Genomic DNA, 19584 nt, shown 5'->3' with positions numbered 1-19584 from the left:
CACATCATCCACACTAATTTCTTTTTAAGGCAGTTTATTTTTAAAGTAATATTTCTTGAATCACAGAAGGCCTTTGTGATTCTGTTGCACAAGCAACTTTCCACAGAAATTTTCTCAGCTTCTTTATTTTTGAAGACCACACAGCACACTAACTTTGAAAGTCTTTAGTTTTGCTACTCTGCTCAGTTAATTCAGACTTAAAAACAACACAGTACCAGGTATGTGTTTTTAAGTGGTGAGGCCTAGTTTGGTGTAAAAATGGGAATTATGCAGAATAAAGATCTGAGTGTCATTTCAGGGGGCATGAGAGGGTTTTCCAGGCTAATTCTAGAGTATATTGCTTGCTTTGGTGACTTACTTGCTAACTACCTGGACACCTGTCTGAGAAACACTGTGCCATGCTTAATAAAAAGGAGAGTTGAGTTATACTTTTAACCAGATCTTATTTGATGTCACTCTAATTGTTTCCACACACTCTGAACTATGGATACCAACAAAGAGCTATGCTAGTGATTGGCAAGAAGCAGATACTCAATAAACTTTTGCTGAACTAAGGAGCAGCTCTTTAGTTCTGTGCTACCAACCCTCCAGTTTCACACTAATGCAATGTCATTTTAGGTACAAGCAAGCTGATACTTTCATTAATATTGTGTCCTCTTCACACACATTTTTTCTTGAAGCCTAGTTTTCATGTAATGCTAAAAACTTGCTCTAACTTACAGATAAGAGGGGATAATTTAAACTCATAAGGGTACAGGAAGGAAATTCAAGAAAACTAGTCTTCCATGCACCCACAAATTTCATCTGAACACAGTTCAATTCAATGTAGCAACCCTTTGCTAACACTGTACTATACTGAAGGAAGATATTAAGAAAACAAGGATAAAAAAGAAAGTCTTGACCCTAAAATGCTGCACTGGTCAGCTTTCCCATTGCTGGGATAAAATACTTGACTCCTACAATTTAAAGAGGAGAAGTTTATTTGGGATCATGGTTTCAGAGGGCAAAGTCCATGATCAGGTGGCTCCAAGACAAACATGGCAGAGAGGTATGACAGAGGAAAGCAGAGAAATAGCAAAGAGCCCCAGCAACTGTGGGTGTATCCCACAGTTACACCCCAGTGACCCATCTCAAACTGGGCTCCTCCTCCTAATAGCATATTTAGCTAGGAGCATACGAATAGATGAATCCATTGATGAGTATCATGCATCCCTGACCAAATCACTACCCAGAATCTCCACCAATGAACACACTAGACTTTTAGGGGACATATGAGATTTATAGCATAACAGAAAGAAGCGAAAGAGCCCACAATACATTGCTTGGCACATTGGGAACATTCAAGAGGAACTGATAGTAATGGGACACTTAGGCCTTAAAATAGAGTATAGTCAATGTTAGGAAGGGGGTACAAAGCAATTCTCTGTGCAGTGGGGCTAGAAATAGTCACAATACTGAAGAAAGGAAGAAGACTTTCTGGAGGAGGTGCCATGTCACAGCATGAGCACTTAAGGACTTTCAGGACTTACAAACAGCCTGTAAGAGCCTGTACACAAAGGACCAGGTGTCACATCTGGTCCATTGTGAAAAAGCCTTAATGCATAGGCGTGGCCCAAAGGATTAGACCTGTGTTAGACAATTAAATGGAAAATGTGGAGTGTAGGTGGATTCATGTGAAGACAGGCAGCTAGAAGATAATTAGTAAACTAACACAAATTTCCTCGCTCCTTAGGGACAAAAGCTGGACTACATTTCAGGCAAAGGCAGTGTTGGATGAGAACTCATCCTATAACATACAAAAGTGTTGTAATTTTCATCTGAAAACAAAATTGGTTAAAAAGCAGCATGACTTGAATACCAAACTGGTCTCTAAAATGTGTGATTAATTTATGGGAAAAATTAAGTCAGGATACTTAGAATAGTTAGAAAGTTCACAGCAATTGAGCTCTACACTCTTAAGCCTACAGTGGTGACCATTATTAATATAACATTATCAGAATAAATGTGTGTCATAAAATCCTACCCATATTGAAGCCACGGTTTTCTATATTTCTCATTCCATTTCCTTCAAGAGGTTGTATTTACGGTAAGAATGCTGGTGTTTCCCCAAGAGCTTATGACACTCTACAAACTTTAATTAAATATCCTAATGTCCAGGACAAGTAGGCAAGGGATACACAGATGGTGAGTCACCAAAAAGGATCCAACAGCAGATCACAGGATGTACTTTGAGATGTAATCCACTTTTAGTATTATTGTTCCCATTTCTCCAATGAGGAAATGGGGTTATTATTCGGACCAGGATAAGGTGCTGTATGTCATTTTGGCTAGAGGCAGAAAACACTGCTGTAAGCTGTAAAATTTTCCCTGAGAGACCTTTAAAAATAGTATAACCACTATGACCTCAGGGGCTTCTCCTTTGAGAGTCAACCAACACTTATATGTGGGCCAAAGAAAATACACATTAACTTGTACTTTTTGCCTCCTTTGTGTGTGTGTGTGTGTGTGTGTGTGTGTGTGTGTGTGTGTGTGTGTGCGGTGCTGGGGATTGAAGCCAGGGTCTTAAGTGCTCTGCCACTGAGCTCCCCAGCCATATGTTTTTCTTATGAAAGACCATGGGGCATGAATCCCAATGTATCACAATGTGTAGTCTATTAGCTTCAGTTATCTAGTTTACCAGGAGCTTGACTGAGTTCATACCTATTTCTTTCCCTGCATCCCCATGTTTCATTTAGCTCCAGAGAGATGAGTGGGGAATTGCCTTAAAAGAATTAATGCTAGGACTAGGGCTGATTGTATTGAACACAGTAAAATCATCATGATAAAAAAGCTGAAAAGATTATAGTTTGAGTGTGTCCCCAAAAGGTACATGTGGTATAAGTTTGATGCTCAGAATAGTAATGTCAAAGGGGACATGGAAAATAACTGGCCCTCGGAAGATTATCTCCTGGGACCTTGGTTAGCTATCATAAGAGAGCTACTACAAAAGAACAAGCCTGAGAGCCCTGCTACGTCTCTCTGGCTTCCTATCTTGCCATGAGTCCTCTCTGTCTTATACATGCTCCTGTTATTATGCTACTTGCCATGATGTGACAGCCAGGGGGCCCTCAAGGAACCAAGACGTTGGTGCCATACTCTTAAACCTCTAAAACTGGCAGCTAATTAAACATCTTTTCTTTATAAAATATTAAGCATCAGGTATCTTGTAACAACAATGGGAAAGGAATTAATACAACTGAGAAGACTCCAAATAAGTTTTGACTCTTACTACTTCCTTTAGGAAGTGATATATACCCTGAAACCCAAATCTGAAAAACAAACATACATGTAACTTTCATATATGATCTATGTTATAAACTAACTCCATTTCTATTAAAGGAAATGGAAGGGCTTTAACCATGTTATCATGCTCTCAATCCAATTACTTTCCTGTGTCCCCTGTGTCCCCTGAAATATAGTTATGTTCCCAGAGAAAGAGATTCCCAGTTTGGAAAAAGATCACTACAAAAAAAATATGCTGCTACTTTAGCTGATAAGTTGGTATCTTACTGTGTCTTAAATAGAAATATAGATGCAAAATGTAACCTTATGAGAATATTTGATTATAAAAGCAATATAGCAATCCAGGATGAGCTTAAATTGTTTAGAATACCATTATCTTATGTGTGAAAACACACAGAAAGGTTTGAAAATTGGTGAAATTCAAATTTGAGAAAATCTGGCTTAGAAACATGCTTTATTAATAGGTCCATAAAATAACTCAAGGTAATGAATTTTGCCTAATTGTATAAGCACATGGTACCTGACATAGACACTTTTTATCTTTGGGAAAGACTAGTATTTGATGTACTACAAATAAGGCATAGTTTATTTCTACTCTCAAAAGCTAATTTACTACAGAGGGATCATGGATAAATCTCTAATAACTACAATAATTACTATAATAACAGCAATAATTATTCTTTTCCAGTCTGAGATAGCTGGATATAGACTTCTATATTGTCCAGAGAATGAGCCTTACAAAATTAAGAAAAATGTCTATCATCAAATAACAAATTTTAATTAACTAATCTATATACAGAATATATGTACAAGATGAAAGGAATTTAATCACATATTTTGTACATAAAAATAAGGTACAATGATACATGTAAAAAGCTTTATATAGCACTATAATTTCATTTGGTACCTCATTCATGGTTGTTCCCTTCTTAAGAAGTCATGGAGAAGCATATTTTAAAGTATTATTCAACACAACTATTTAGCTATATACTTATATAATTATCAAGCAGAAATATTGATGGTTACTAACTACACTATTATAATATTGCCTACACACCAATTGACCATAATTTAAGTCTCTGCCTTGGATTTGATTTATATGTAACATTAATAATTTTAGTTAGTTTCCTGAATAAAAAAATACATTCTAAGTGAAATCACAAATCTACTGCCAAAATGTCAAATCATTGAGAGCAAGTAAGATATGGTTTTGAATTCAAATTAATGGCTTTACACTAAATAAAACATTAAATATTTTAAACATTAAAATATATTGTGGGAGACAACTCCATGACTCCTTTTGAATCCAAAACAACTGCTGTGACTTTGATTACTTGGAAACTCATTTCCTTATACTGATACGTAAAAGGCTGGCTAGGGTATTTCCTTCTCTCTTCAATTGGCTCTGAGCATTGCAAATAAGGCTAGCTGAGGTGCTAATGTGCAGTCTATAGCCATAAGACAGTCTTGTTTCCTCGCATGGTGCTCTCCACAATACAGGATTGAGCTGGCAAGATGTTAGAGCAAATAGCTTCAGGAATGTCAACTGGGTACAAGCCTCAAGATTAGAGGCTATGACTCTCCAGGACACAAGAGTTTGCATATCAGAAACTGAAGTGATAGCCCCCCAAAACAATTCCATTGCTACTTAAATTGGGTTATGTAAATTGATCCTTCTGCACATCTTTATCTCTGCAAATTACAGAGAGCCATTCTTGCACCTGGTCAGCCAGCTCAAGTTACTCAATAATCCCCAACATCCTCACTATCATTCATCCCTGAGCCACCCCGCTTTCTTCAGAAGATAATAAATGCTGGGAGAGGCCTAGGAGGAGGCCTTTGTCTGCATGTCCTCACGAGGATTGGATTTAGGATCCCTTGGCTGCCCTTAACTTGGAACATGTCTTGGTGTCTTTGTTCTCGCTAAGGGTTAGATTGGTGATGGTAGATTGGAATTAACCTGCTGGGATTCCAATAATGTCTCAATGGGATTATCAATACAACTTTTTGGGTTGTAAGGAAAACTAGAAAGAGGATTACAATATGTGGATGATGGAACTCGATATTTAGGTTTACAATATATATTACCTATAGTGAAAATACTTGTTTCAATTAATGTTAAATGCTAATTATTCTTAGACCTTTTGAGTTGGAGGAGAGTATGGGGCTCACTTAATTTACTTTCTTAATTTTTAGATGCTATAATTGAAATCCTTCATCTTTTGAAGGTCCAGTAACCTATACTAGAGCTCAGTCTTCCCACTTGTCAGTCTAGTGTTCTTTTTACCAAGCCACGTAAATGTTTACTATGAAGATCACAATTAGTTACCAGGATCTCCACTGACATAGATGTACTACTCAGCTGATAACACTACTTGTTGTCTAAAGAGAGGCTATGATAATTCACAACGACGACAACAACAACAACAACAACAACAAAACCTGATTCAACCCACTACTCACTGGATGACACAAAGCAAGCCATTAGCATACACAGTGATTTCCTTTCCCTAATTATGAAAATATGAACTCTGGTAATATAGACTAACCTACTTAATTTGGTTGCTGCAAGAAGTGATAATAAAAATAACTAAAGCATACAGCATAGCTAAGTACAAACTAAATGCTTAATAACAAAAACCCATCTCAACTATATTTAAACCAAGAAGCAATAACCACTTTGAGTCATAATTAGGAAAGAGTACACACGAGCTACTCTGTGTCCTTATAACATCTGAACAAGTTAATGCTGCTATATTTTAACAAGTTCTGGATTTTCTTAGTGTTTTCCCCATGAGCTAAGAAAGCATCTTTTTTATAAACTATCTTTATGTCCACCTAAGCCATGCAATAATTATTTAGTTGGGAAGAAATGAGAACTATGATTTCTCAGAGATGCCACTGAATCCTAACCAGAAAGCAGTACTCAGGGCCTGTACTGTTGCTAATAATACCTGAGGAATTTACCGTAGTTTCACTCTGTAACTGATCTATGCAGAGCAGAAACACTGCCAAATATTATTCCCTGATAGTAAGATACAGTTTCCCAGGTGACACGCAAAATTTTCCAGATCGAGCTGACCTTTAAAAAGCAAATAAAAACTTATCAGCTGTATTCTCTTGGATAAGAAATAGAGCTTGCAACTGGAACAGGTGGAAAGAATCAGTAAGTAATTGTTAAAAGTGGTGTAGAATGCAAAGTTTTGAACAAAGTGTGGGTATACTATGTTTGGAAAATAGACTGGAAAAAGTCCTTTGGAAAAAGGACTGAGGTGTAGCTCAGTAGTCGTGCACTTGGCCAGCATACACAAGGCCCTAGTTTGATGCTAGTTTTTTCTTTTGTGCTTATCTGTTTTAATACAGATTCATTATGATGTATATAAAATGCTACTTTTTATGAAAAACAATTCATTTTGGTCTCTTCTATTCTAGAAGGTACTAGGATGTCCACGTCAAAAATAAAACAGGAAGGCTGGAAATGTTGGTAGCTATAATAGGAATGGAATTGGATCCAATCCTTGCTACTAGCCTTGACACTACTTGTCTGGGGAAGCCACTCTGGTGTGAGCTTTTCCTTCAAGTTAATACTAAAGAGCGAGTTGTAAATGGTTTCCAACCATTTCTAAGCTTACACTCAGCATGCATTTTTGTTAACCTATAGTTTTCATTTCTGAATTGTATGTCGTCGTCTCAAATTTTAAACAAGCATTGCTTTCAGTGTTTAATTACAATTTAATGGAAATACTACTTGCACTCAAATTAGCTTTTAGTTTTCACATCACGAATGTGCATCCAAGTTATTGTGTCATTATAATCTCATGTTATAATGGCTTCATAATGCAAGTCCCTGCAGGGTTGAATTAGTAGTTTCCTATGGTAATCGCCCATCACTATAATATCATAATCACATAAGCACGGTTCCCACATGCTTCCACTGCAATCATTTTGACATTGTAAGAGCATTTTAATAGTATTAGCACAGATTCTCCAGAGAAATCATCTCATCGTCACTGCATTACCATATGAGATTAATTGTGATGGAGCCAGGTTGTGATATGAGAGCTTAAAAACAAAGTGATGTTTAGCATCAAGACATTTAAACTTCTCAAAACGTCACTGCCTGACCCCTTGGCCACACCACATTACCTTAACAGAACATAGGTCCTTTCCTGAGATATTACAGTTTGGGTTTTCCTTTATGTTTCCTTAGGATTCATACCCCAGTAATAAATTGGGTCAGTCTGTCTCAGTGGTATTGAAAAAAAAAGCAGACTTGGTTCCTGTCTTCAAGGAGTTTATAGTCATTTATAACAAATTATCTACAGTGTATATAGGTAAACATAATCAATACTCTGTTGACAAACAAAGTACTCTGCAGAGCAGTCAAACTAGGTTTTCCTGAACAAGAAATGTTTAATAATTAAAGAAAAGGTTAAATACACCGAGTGCAATGACTGTGGCAGAAATGGGGTGTATCTCACTGGATTCAGGCTAGCATCTTTTATTCATTAACTGCAGGGAGAGAAAAGCCTCCAAAGATGCTAACGGGAGACAGCCACAGCTCCACTCAAGAAGGGAGGAAGAACAGACTGGAGGTGGTCCCCCCTCACTACAGCTTCTGCAGATGCTTAATTCCCAAAGGAAAAACAAGGAGATGTGTCGAGACCTTAAAGGGCTGGGACTTAGTGAGAGATAACTAGGTCATGATCCCTCAACAAGGGATTATTCTGGTCCTGGGGAGTGGATTAGGCTTCACAGAAGTGGGTTAGTTCTTAGAGAGTGGACTGTTGCAAAAGGATGAGCATCACCCCTGCCTGGTCTCTTACTTTACTCTTCTAACACAAGCTTCTTCCATCCATACTCAACTGTCTGCCATGGTGTGATATGGTTAGGGACCCCTGGCAGACATTAGTGCCATGCTGTTTGGATTCTCCAGTCACCAGAATCAGGGGCTAGGGAAACCTCTTTCTTTGTATCTTACCCAGGCTCAGCTATTTTGTAATAGCCACAGAAATAGGCTGACACAGGCAGGAAACTTTTTCCTTACAGTTTTCAGTGCAGAGTTACTGGATCTTGTTTATTGTTCAGAGCAAGGTGTCTCAGGATGATCAAAGACCAGAGAAAAGAAACTCTTGTTCAGCAAAGCACTGCCCAGCCCCCAACAATCTCCTCAGTTTACTGGTCATAGTTGAAAACACAGTATAAAATAACCATCATGTGTCCTTGACAAATGGCACACACCGCAGAGACTGGCAGGATATCGTGTTCCTCTGAGGGGCCTCTAATCTTCTAGTATTCTCTTAGGACACTGCCAGAGAATCACAAACAGATTATCCTAACTCACAAATCATCCCCTCTGCTCAATGTTTAAGTGAGGACAATGTCACAGACAATATTTAGCACCAAGTCTGGTCTGTGGTGGGCATTCTATAAAAGTTTTTAGGAAGATGATTAAATTAACTGGACTGGAAAAAATGCACAGGTTTTGGAGTTGCTGTGGGTATGAAAACACAGGGAACAGATCTGAAATATGTACTCCCCAGTAGCAGAAATTAACAACTGGCAAAGCATCTTGTATTATTAAAGACTTGCTTGGTTTCTCACTTACAGCAGCGTATCATAGCATTCTGAGGGATAATGGTCACTTATTTTCCCCTCCTTGGATTGTGTGGGCCTGGGAGACCTCAGAATTACTCTGAGATTCAGTTTCTGAAAAGCAGTAATAATGCTTTTTTAATTGGAACACAGTAAGGATAAAGACATGCTCTCTAAGTGCTCAAAGCTACTTTTACCAACAAGCTGTATAAATATAAACCTATTACAAAATATAAACCTATTACAAAAAATTAGCTGTCCTTCTTTTGGAACTTATTAACTTGATAGGGCAAGTCTTTATGGCACTTGCCATTCTATTCTTTGAGTTCTTGTTTAGGTACCACATAAAAGTAAACTCTTACTTCTTGGCTTATTCTTTAATACTAAAATTTATTTTTTATATTTTAAGTTATGTATTAATACCAAAATGTATATTTATTACATATGGCTATCAGTTTTTATTATAATCACAGATTAAAAATAAAGAATTTGGAATGCTAAGAATAGCAATTGTATTTGTTATATCCATATACCTTGATACAGCTTAGAAAAGATTTTTTTGCTCTTTCAAATGTACTGAAATAAACAGATGTAATTCCTGATTCAATAGGTTAATCTTCTAATTTAGTAAGTTAATACTTTATTGATACAAATAATAGCTATAAAATATCTGAAGTGAAACCAAACATTATAAAATATCTGAAGTGACACCAAACATAACACTAAACATGTTAAGCTACCATAATAATGGACACAGACTGGACAGCATAATGATTTTTTTGAATTATTTTTTCTACTGTTTGTCTAAGAGTAAGAAAAATGAACTTGACCGACTGTAGAATGTTATCAATAAAGTTGAAATGCTAAAAGTGTGTCTTTGGACAAGTAAGTCTACAGAACTCAGTTTTCTCATTAATTAAAAAGACAGTTAAAGTGATCTTTAAAATCCCTTTCAGATACAAATTCTATGACGCTCTGTGGACAACTATCACAGCTTTTCCATTGATTCAGTTTGTTTAAACATAAGGATACATGTATCACTATACTACTGATGTCTACTGATATCTTTCTCTACATGAATTCTTTTTTGATGTCCCATTAAGCAAATCTCACAAGCAAACCATATTACAGCATTTACTTTACTATCCATTTACTAAAAACAGCAGATTATCACTAACAGTTGAATGAAATAAAAATATTCCACAACCCAGAAGTTCTAGATTGTTATTTATTACTAGCCTTTATACTGTTTGTGAAAAAGAATAAAACAGAGGTACAAATCTAAAATAATGAAGGCTTTATTAGCCCTCAAATATATGATGTTGTCTAAGGAATTGAAAATAGTTGATTATTTCCCAAAATAACAGCTAAAATCACCCATTAGCAATTTATATACATGTGTACACATGTGCACAGAAATACACATACACAGAGTTTTTATAGTTTTGAATAATTTCAAAAGATATATAGAAACTTTTCTAAAAATTCTGTGCCAATTGAACAAGTAGGAATTACTTTTTTCTTTACTGGATGGTGATATAAGTAAAAAAACTCAATAATCTACTTGATTTTGTCCACGTTTTTATTTAAAGAATTTAATAGTAGTAGTAGTAGTAGTTCAAAACGGTGATAAGTAGTAACAAAAATTTAAAAATATTTTAAGTAAGTTTTAATTTATTTTAAAGTGCTTAAAGAGAAACAGTAATCAACATTACAAGCCACAGATATGGCTTAGGATAAAGCTAATGTTGAAAAGTAGATTTGGTTTAAAAATGAATATTCAAGAATAGGTAATAAAGGTAGCACATAGATATAACAGATGTTCTTGAAAATGGTATGAAAATTAATCAAGCTTTACAAGAATTGTTGAAAATTAAAAGAGTCTATCACCATCTCTACAATATCTTGTAACCCATTATTAATCCTAACTCCTAAAATCCTTGTCACTTCATCAGAAATATAACCTTGACTTTTAATTAGGCAGAGAATTCTATTATCCAATTCCAACTCACAGACTTTTTTATTGATCCTATAATTGCTGACATTATTTTAAATGTTTGCCTAAAAATATAAATATGACATATAGAGTATACTGACTTTGAATCCAGACATTATTGTCAGACACTGTATAGCTACTTACTAAGCTTTTTGGTATTTGTAGAGTAAAACTCTAAAGTTTAATGCATTATTGTTCTTTGTATAGAAATGAGACAGCAGAAACTCTCCTTACAGTTAAGAGCTTGGGCTGCAGCTTAGTGAGGGAACCCAGTCTAAGCAAACATGGGGCCTTGGGTTGAATACTTAGTGGCAAAAACAAAAAGCAAACAATTAAATTACTATATTATAAAGGAATAAGTCATGTCAACTTATTTTGGCCAAGGTATTACTAATAAAAATTAAAATAAAGTTTAAACAGGATCATGAATACATGAATATAATGTCATAACATAAAGCATTATGAAATTTCTGCATAAAAATCTTTTATAATCCTAATTCAGTCCATCAAAAAATAAAGAAATTTAGAAACTTAACTATCTGACTATTATGCAAAATTAATTATCAGCAAAGATCCATGAAATATTACAAACACCAACAAATTACATATGTTCTTTTATAAAGTACAAGTCTAAGAATTAAGTTGAAATTCACATGGCCAACAGACCTACAGAGAATCATCCTGGAGATCATTTAACTTTGAAACTGTTAAGCTTGGGCTATTTTGATCTCTCTACCCAAACACACTGATGGACAAAAATTACAAAGATAATGCTTAAGAAGAATGAGAAATGTCAAAGCAAGAACTATTTCATGTACATCTGCTAGACCAAATATGACGACAGACTTAGTCTCAGTAACATACATACTTGAAATAGCAGATTCTTCACTATTGACACATTGAGTTGCTGCAAAATATTTGGTACACAACAGAAAAAGGAATGTCCTTCAAGACACATTTCACTAAAGAATAGTGGGACAAGTTCAAAGTGGCTTGGGAGTAAAAGGAAATCTGCATCAGGCCTGAGACTTGTGCAGAGAACCGAGTGAGGCTCCTGAGTGGGACCCACGGTAGTTTGCAAGATAGAGCTCAGCATCATGACTCCTCCAAAGAACATTCTTGCCTAATATCACCTCCTACAACAGCAGAAGACATTTTCATAGACTGCATTGGGTAGCAGGCACTCCAAAGATTGCAGCCTCAGAGCCTAGGAAACTCTCTTAACAGGCAGAAAAACATAGAAGGTTGTTTGATTTACTTCTTTTTCTAGAAGGCTTTAAGCCTTTTCATATGGACATTTTCAAAAATTCATAAATGAAAGATTAGTATACTGAACCTACCACTCAATATTAACAATAACTTCCAATTTATAATAGTTTTACAAGGGGAAATTATTCTGCTACATATTAAAAACTACCCATCAGTTACCCCAAATATTACTCACATACTCTTACATACTCATGTAACTAAGGATTTTGGCTACTAATTTACTATGAAAGATTATTTTTCAGGATGGAGAAAAAATCCCTGATTCTATTCTGAAGGATGGCAGAGCTTTCCAAAATTCTCCAATACGGTAGTATCCATGGCAGATATGGACAGATAATGGTGAAGTGGTTCTTTTATTCACTCCCATTTCCCAACATTCATTTGACTGTAAGAGCTCTGCTAGTCCTCTGTTTCCCCAGGCATTTCCAATTGATAATATGTGGGACAGTAATGCCCATGACATTGAAGCTATGATGTCACCTTCAGGGTTCTTAGAAGCTGACGAGACCACAGCATACTTGGTATCCTTTTGTCCTTTTTGATGGTGTGAGTATGAGGGCGACTCACAGCAAGTTTCTTATTCAGAGAATAAATTTTGGGTAAAAATATCTGCAACTTGTTAAATAAATACCTGGATGACTGTAGTTTGGATAAGAAGATATGCTTGACTATCTACATGTGTTTACTGGTTAATAATAAACTCTACCTATTCAATTTAATAATGTTGCTTTTGTTTTTATTTAAGTATTTTAGTGTTTTGACTGCAAACCAAGGAGAGAGGCCTCATGAGAAGCCAACTCTGCTGACAGTTGATCTATTTCCTGTCCCCTTAAGTGAATTTGTTATGTTTAATCCGTTTAGTCTATGGTATAAATGAGACATGTAGAAATCTGAAAGTGTAAGCATGAGATAACTTTGAGAGTTTATGAAAATATTTAAAACATTTACAAAATCAATACATATATAATGTTCATAGTAAACAACATCAGGAAAATCTTTATTGGTATACAACAGTATTCAGGATTTTGTGGACATAATGAACATTAAATTAAAAATATTTACCAATATTCTGTTCAAAGTGCTTTTCAATTATTGTACCAAGTAATTACCCAATTAAGTCACTGCAAAATAAGCTATTATTATTCCAGATTTAATGAAAAGGACTAATAATGACTATTATAAAAGTTTTGTAAAGAAAGACAGTATTTACCATATACAATTGCATACTACTCTTTAATAAGCAGGGAGCAGATAAAATAAAAGGCTGATTATTTACGTGAATTCAGTGGAACAGAGAGGTAACTAACAACTAAAGAACTAGACTTCTGAAAACAGAGAATTTAATATGCAAAGCAGAGACCCAAATTGGCAGGCTATTTATGAATATTGTCGATACTCAGTATGGTAGACTGACAATACAGAATCTTTGGTCATGCCCTAAACAACATAATTCATCACACTAGTGCTCGGGGCCGTCGTGTCCAAGCAATCTATCATCATCATATCACTCGTTGGAGTACAAGAAGGGGAGAACTTTGATTGTTAACCTCTGGGGAGCCTGGATTTATGGCCACTGTCCCTCAGAATGCAGCACAGCTCTGCCTGAAGCAAAATTCTCCCTGCTCCACTTCTGTCTAAGTCACAGCAAAAGCGTGAACATGTTTCCTCCAGGATGTTGAGAGCAAAACCTAAGGCTGATAGTCCTGGATTTGAAATTAGAGAGTCGGGAAATTATATTTAAAATATTCTTTCACATTGCATGAAAACAAATAGTGGTAAGTATGGATGATTCATTTCAAATGCCCTTGGTGACCAAGTAATTTCTGAAATGCAGTCACTGATAACTACATTTGGGAAGAATCATATCACAACTCACCTGTGAATATTCCTGGATCCTCAACAATGTGGCAGTACACTGAAAATTCAAAAATAGATATATAAATTGTATTTCTCAAACTAAACCTGAAACTTTTAGATTCTACCTTTTCCTGACCCTTTGATATATTTTATACTTTAACACCAACCAGCCTTATAAAATATAATTAAGCATTCTCACATAATTTTTTGACGCTTTTGGTGAAAACCACAGCCTGTCAGGTACACTGGTACATACCTATAATCCTAGCTACTTGGGAAGCTGAGGCAGGATGACAAGTGTGAGGCCAGCCTGGGCAACTCTGGGAGACCCTGCCTAAGAATTTAAAAAGGGGTTTGGATTGTAGTTCAGTGGGAGAGCAACTCTGGGTTAGATCCTTACTACTACAATAAGTAAATATATACATAATTAAATAATTAGAAAATAAAATTACAAAGCTAACTAGAGCATCACGAGAAAGAGTGCACCTGTCACATTCCCAACAGTGAAAGGGTATTAGTCCTGAGATGGGTTTTTTATAGCACCTTCGTAAGGTTCCAAGCTGTCTGGCGCTAGAAATCCCTGTATACAAGTGGATCCCACCTCCATGAGTATATTAGGCAGGCTAGGTGAGATTAGGCTGCAGTAACAAGCAAATCCCCAAATCTCAAGGTCTAAATACAATAAAAGTTTATTTCAAGTTCATCATACATATTTAACAGCGGGTGGCAGGGGCTTATTCCATGACCTAGATTGGCAGGGGTCAACTGCCCCTTGCACCCGAGGGGTACCCTTGCCCCTTGCCCGAGTCACCCATGCTCCAGACACTCTGTCCTTCTGGAAGTTTCTAGAACATAAGTTCTTTTATACTTCTTCTAATTCTGTAGCTCTCAATGAAAAGAACAACCAACTTCAAGTACTTCAAGTCTTTCTCATCCTTCCATATCAATTTCTAAATTCATGATCCTCTTCTCCACCATATTTTGAATCTGCTCCCCACTCATTTTTTCTTGTTTACAGTTTGTAGCTATTGGTTAATTTATTGGTTCTTTCTCCTCTAATGAGAATATAAACTCCAAAAAGTTAATTTTAGATCTGTCCTGTTTTGTATGCAGCCTCAGCACATATCCAGGTATAATGACTTATTTATTGATTGAATAAACCTGGCCTTCCTGATCATACCAAATGTGACCAAAAGTGTCATTAAATAGCACAATCAGGATCTTAAATTCATGAATCCACAGACTATTAAAATGAATACAGAACTACATAGAGATCAATTACGTTTATATGTCTAGAAAAGATAAGCAACTTGTACAAAATCACAGAACTGGAACTGAAACTAGAAATGATTACACGCACAGATCCAAAATTCTTTAAATCAGTAACCACCCTGACTGCTCTATTCAGGAGTGTGCATTTAGTTTCTACTGATGGTGAGACTTTGGAGTCAGAAAAACAAGATACTTGCCACCTTTAAACTTTCCAGCATTTCGTTTCAAACTGTTCTGTGCTTTAGCTTTCTCATCAGTACTATGAAACTCTCTCAAGGACTTAGATACCACACCTAGCAATTAGCTTTTACTAACTGAAAAAGTATAGGTGTGGGCATTCCTGTCATGATCCTAAAATCAAGGAACTGAAATAAAACATGCTTTGCTTTTTTATTCTAAAAATCTGTAACCCACGTTTTGGTAACCGTTATAACATTAGAGCAACATACAACCTCTACAAGTGCAAACATAACTTCATCACCTGGCACTTTGTGGATCTGGTGTGAGAATTATCCTTCGAAAAATTAAATTCCTATCAACAGCAAGTTTTCTGATCTCTCTCTAGTGCACTGAGATTTCTTGGAAGGGGGTTAGTTATTTCTGGAATTATATCAGGCCTTGAGGATAACTGCTGTAAAATAAAATGTAACAGGACAAGCGGCTGTCATAAGTTCTTAGACTTTTTTTTTCATTCTCTATGACAAGGAATGCGATGATCCTTCAGGCTAGGAATAAGTGCTTGTCAGTGCCCTCACTCCGGAGGTGACTGGAGGGCTAATGCACCAGTGTGTTAAAACCAACACGGGAGTTCTCATCTGTGCCTTTGCCCCGCTCAGGTAACTCGGCACTTGGGACGTCTTTGTAAAACCCTGAACAACGCTGGATACACTTTGCTCGCACCCATTGGGAGGCGCAGCTAGGTGGGCAGAAAAACTTCGTGACAGAAGAACCAAACCACGGTAAAATAAATGGCGAGGCCAAGGCACAGAGGCGGGAGGTCAAAGGCTAACAGGAGACTTCTTTTGCAGAAGGAAAGGAGGGGAAAGAAAGAAACAGGAACCTGAACAGCGCCCCAGCCCAGCACGCGCCTGAGTCCGCCGGCGTGCACCCGCCCGGGCCGGGTTAGGCTCCGGGACCAGGCCGCCTGCTAGGCCCCAGCCCCTGAGCCTGAGCCCGGACCTTTGTAGTTCTGGGGCGGGTGCGCTAGGAGGGCAGGAAATCTTTCCCCGGACGGAGCGCCCCCTGCCTCGGCCGCAGCGTCGGACCACTTCCTACCGCTCCAAGCCCGCGCCCGCTCCGGCTCCAGGCCCCTTTCCTCTGCTCGCCGCGCCCCGAGCCCCAGCTAGGCCAACTTCTGCCGCCCCCTCCTTCCCACTTCGCCTTCCACTCCGGCCTTTCCCCGCCCCGGGATCTTGCCACGCCCACCGAGACCCCAAATCACCCCAGCGGTTCAGGCCAACTCCGCCCTCGCCCTAGGCCACGCCCACAAGGCTGCAACCTCGCAGCAGGCTTTTATCCCAGGCCACGCCCAGTAGGACTCTGTCAAGTCCGGCCCAATCTTCTTAATCCAAATCTGAACCTCAGCCAACTGCAGGGCCTTCTCTGAGGCAAGCATCTGACCCGCAGCTCTAAAGTCTGCTCTGGGGCTAGGCTGTGTGTCCACTTACTCTGTCATAGAGTCTGTTATAGAGAGATAACCCCAAATAATCCTGCATGAAGAGGCTTTTTTTCTTTTTTCCTCTCTCTGCTTTGGCTGATATCAAAGAATTAGGGACTCAGCTCCACCAAAGAAAAGTTATCAGCTGCATTCTCCCCCTCCCAGTTCTCACAGAATAACCTGATACATTCCAGCCTGTAGTAGCTATTTTATATTTAGTTTCCTCCAGGGACAATGCGTCAGAGGTGGTGGCATAGCATCTGAATCTCCATCCTTCATGCATAGAACCTTGGGTCTGAAGTCCCTGTTCTTTTTTGTTTCATGTTCCTGGGTCTGAGTTTTCTCGTCTTTAAAACTGGCTGTACTGCAGAACTTCGCCTGGTTCAGTGAATATAAGATTAGTAAGTAGAGGGTTAGTGAGTGGGTCATTTGAAAAGAAAAGTCATTTTAAAGGAAGGGAAAGATTTAATAATAATTTATGAAGTATGTTGAGGCAAATGGGGCCGGGCTTTATAACAGGTGTATGGTAACTTGTTTGGGTTTTAGAGCAGCCTGCATACTGTAGGAGTTATTCCCTCCAATTACAGACAGGAAAACAGATTTAGAGAAACACCCTGTTGGAGGGCAGGACTACAATCTGGGTTGACACATCAACCGTCCTTCTCAGTTCTACAGAATGGGTCATTTTGCTAGGAGGCTGGGAAATAAATCCACTTAAGGCAGAAAAAAAGAACTACATGTCTTCTTTTCTTATTTAAAACAATTTCATTTTGTTTTGTTTTTTAAGGAGTGTAAAAAATGGGAGAAGTTATTGAGAAAAGAGGTTGGTTAGCAGGGAGAAGATACTGAGGAGAACAGTGGTTCTTAAGGAGCTTGGCTGGGTAAATCCCAGGAACAGGGATGAGGATCAAAGTAGAGCCTGAGAAGAGGAGAGACGAGAATAAATGTGAAGATTAAGAACGGCAGAGATCTGAGTCCTAAGAGAGCTGAATATTCCTAGAACGATTGGCGCTCACATTGCGATTGTATAATGAATAGCCGGATTGAGGGAGGCTTCCAGGGTGATTTCAGTGCTCGCTACCACTTGATTGTGTTCGCAGCAACCCTGAAGCCATGTCAGTGAGGACCTGACAGTGGTTGTTAAAGAGAGGCCTAAAAGTCCATTATTTATAATGTTACACATTTTAGCAGTCCACACTGCCAGACATGAAATTATACACAAAACTCATGTTAGAAAATGACTTCAGGTTTTCTTTAGGGAAGTTACTAAATTCTCTGTTGCCCACATTAAACTCATCGAACAAGATTTGTAGTGGATTTCACTTGCAGGCTCTTATTTCTATGATTTTATTCTTTAAAAAGGTAACATTACTCTACAGTATATTTCTTTTTGAAAGAAGGAGCTGCAAAAAGCCTTCAAATTAATATGCAAAAGATTTATATCAGAAACTTACCAAACTATGTGAATGGATATGCTCCAACAAGGGGTAACAACAGTGAAAAACTTTTCAGCATACAGCATTTGATTGTACACTCTTTGTACATGGTAAATTACTAAAGTACTACTGTTGAGCATCAAAAACACATAAGATAAACGTTCTTCAAAATTGACTAGACTTGGAGGTAGGCAAATGGGTGAAAAAGATCTTTTATGATGTTCTGTGGTCAAAAATAATAATCTGGCATCAAAGTTGTACCCAATTTAAAATTTTACTCTTTCCTCCTGGAGAAACTTAACTTCAAAATATTTTTTGAAACCTAAAGTATCAATGTTCTATCAGATGTCTGTGATGAAATACCAAAGTTAAAAATCACATTATTGAGAACCAAAGGTTGCCAAATCAACCTCTTAGTTAAGGGTTTAGTTCAAATACACTCGCATTTCTATAGTACTTGCTTTTGATTTTCATAGTTTCTTTGATTTTTGATAGTACCTGTACTTAGAAACACTAAATTGGCAGAGAGAATGAAATCAAAACCAACCATTCAAAGCCCCTTGCTGTGTGGCTTAAAGTTGTAGGTTTTCATCACCCTAGCTAGTTGTTTTAAATATTTACACAAAAATTAATCTGTAGAAACAGATTTCTTAAGAGAAAGGTATTTCTTAAGAGAAAGAAATACAAAGCATCTGCATAATTATCAGATAAACAACAGAAAAAAGAGCAGAGCTAAAGAGGTCAATTCTTTAAATGGTGTTGTTGGCAGCTTACTGTTAATTAGAAGTTAACACAGTGGAGCAGAGATGTTCTTCACTTCAATTTTGGGCATGGTGTGATGCACCACTCCTATGATTTCTAGGAAATATATTAGATTGTGTAATGATTTAATCTCATATGTCCCCCACAAAAGTTCATTTTTTCAGAAGTGGTGCTGGCTTGTATGGGGGGTGCTAAACTCCTGAGAGGATTAATCCATAGTAGGTAGCTACTGATTATAAATTTGTCTTAAAAACATTTTGACTTGCAGGGTGCTGAGGCAGGAGGATTAACAGGAGTTCAGGGCCAGCCTGGGCTGTGTAGTGAGTTCAAGCCCAGGCTGACCTACTCAGTATGACCTTGTCTCAAAAATAAAAGCAAACAAACAAAGAACAAAAACAAAACATTTTGACTTTATCACTGTTGTGGGAAACAATATGGCAGTTTTTAAAAACATTAAA

At 37.4% G+C, this 19584-nt stretch overlaps 1 protein-coding gene across 7 annotated transcripts in view; it reads right to left on the bottom strand.

Moving 5' to 3' along the window:
• Pter (phosphotriesterase related) overlaps positions 1-16664 on the bottom strand; it is a 58702-nt gene extending 42038 nt beyond the window's left edge. For 3 of the 7 annotated variants that reach the window (XM_003462778.5, XM_063237871.1, XM_013144558.3), the window contains exons 1-2: positions 16547-16664; positions 14019-14057 (exon numbers count right to left, since the gene is read on the bottom strand). The gene's annotated coding sequence lies outside the window, so the exon portion shown is untranslated. Of the gene's footprint in view, positions 1-14018; positions 14058-14255; positions 15728-15752; positions 15903-16331; positions 16393-16450 lie in introns of those variants that run through there. The other 4 variants (XM_013144556.3, XM_013144554.2, XM_013144557.3 and 1 more) reach the window with 4 other exon arrangements.
• Between the last annotated feature and the right edge of the window lie 2920 nt (positions 16665-19584).

Source organism: Cavia porcellus, unplaced genomic scaffold (assembly GCF_034190915.1).
Source record: "Cavia porcellus strain 051 isolate PalLab524CR breed Dunkin Hartley unplaced genomic scaffold, mCavPor4.1 scaffold_27, whole genome shotgun sequence".
Lineage (NCBI taxonomy): Eukaryota > Metazoa > Chordata > Mammalia > Rodentia > Caviidae > Cavia > Cavia porcellus.
This window is presented reverse-complemented; position numbering and strand designations above follow the sequence as displayed.